Source organism: Pristiophorus japonicus, unplaced genomic scaffold (assembly GCF_044704955.1).
Source record: "Pristiophorus japonicus isolate sPriJap1 unplaced genomic scaffold, sPriJap1.hap1 HAP1_SCAFFOLD_168, whole genome shotgun sequence".
In the NCBI taxonomy this organism is placed as follows: domain Eukaryota; kingdom Metazoa; phylum Chordata; class Chondrichthyes; family Pristiophoridae; genus Pristiophorus; species Pristiophorus japonicus.
This window is the reverse complement of record NW_027251362.1, coordinates 754202-755577: the sequence shown is the minus strand read 5'-3', so window position 1 is coordinate 755577 and position 1376 is coordinate 754202. Positions and strand designations below refer to the sequence as shown.

The window sequence follows — 1376 nt, the reverse complement described above, 5'->3', positions numbered from 1 at the left end:
ACTGAATTTATCAGTGACCTCCCGTCTGGACTCCTGCACAATAGCAAATATTTTCTGCACATCAACTCGATCAAATACCTTCATAATGTTAAAAATATATCTCCCTTGTTTTTCGAGAAAGAGGTTCCCCAGACTGTTCAGTTTTTCCCGAAATGTAAATTCTTTCAGTTCTGACCGCAATTTTTCCTTCTTTGCTGAGAAATTTTGTGATTCTATGATTTAATTTTCGCATCGTCTGGGAGATCCAATAGGACAAGCATGCAGGCGGTCTCTCTGATAAATTGCACCAACGATTCGACTATTAAAGCAGTTTTATTGTGTAGCTGCAATGGCCGAGTGGTTAAGGCGTTGGTCTTGAAATCCAATGGAGGTTTCCCCACGCAGGTTCGACCCCTGCTCGCAGCGATTCTACATGTGCTCTTTTTTTATCGACTCACGTGGATCTCATTGGAATCTGATCACAATTCCCTCCACTGCCCTTTATTACACTGATTGACGTGAAGATGTTGTTCGAACTGGAAACATTAATAGTTTATCGGTATTAATTGTTGGTTTTTTTGACACTATCTTCAAAAATCAGTGAGCAATGTACACAGCATGAAAAAAATGCCTTTTAATAAAGATAAGTGCATTGTTTGGGAGGCACTCACCTTTAGTTAATGAGTGCGAACGAGGTTTGGTTTTATGAAGATGAACAAGTTTTGCCAAAATGACCACGGCAGCGTTTGACGTTGGAATTTTCTGATAACATCAGTGTTTGCATCAAAGTAGATGCCTTATCCATTAAGCGATGTGACCCCTGCAGTTTGTAGCAGACTAATATACAGCAAAAATGTAATGGGTCAAAGTGTAATAGAAAGGCAAACATGAAATCTCGGTGCCGCATGAAATCAAAAGGTGACGTCACAGCCAACGTGGTAAGTGATTGGCTGCTGATTGGTGAGTAGTTTTTCTTTTTCTTTATTAGTCAGTAACTTTTAACATTGTTGTCGGCAATTTAAGTGTATCTAAGGGTTAAGTCATGGCAGGACAGCTCGGTCACGTGATATGCTCCTCCTGTACCATGTGGGAACACGGGGACAACACCAGTGTCCCTGACGACTACATGTGCGGGAAGTGTGTCCACCTCCGGCTACTGACAGTCCGCGTTGCGGAGTTGGAGCTGAAGGTGGATTCACTCTGGAGCATCCACGATGCTGAGAATGACGTGAGTATCACGTGTAGCGAGTTGGTCTTACTGCAGGAGAAGGGTCCACAGCCAGCGAGGGAATGGAAGACCAGCAGGAAGAGTAGTGCAAGGAAGGTAGTGCAGGGGTCCCCTGTGGTCATCCCCCTGCAAAACAGATACACCGCTTTGAGTACTGTTGAGGGGGATG

General features: G+C 43.8%; 1 non-coding gene across 1 annotated transcript; it reads left to right on the top strand.

Annotated features, from left to right (window-relative positions):
• The first annotated feature begins 322 nt into the window (after positions 1-322).
• Positions 323-405, top strand: trnas-uga (transfer RNA serine (anticodon UGA)). The gene has a single exon. It is a non-coding gene; the product is annotated as a tRNA-Ser (tRNA).
• The last annotated feature ends 971 nt before the right edge of the window (positions 406-1376 follow it).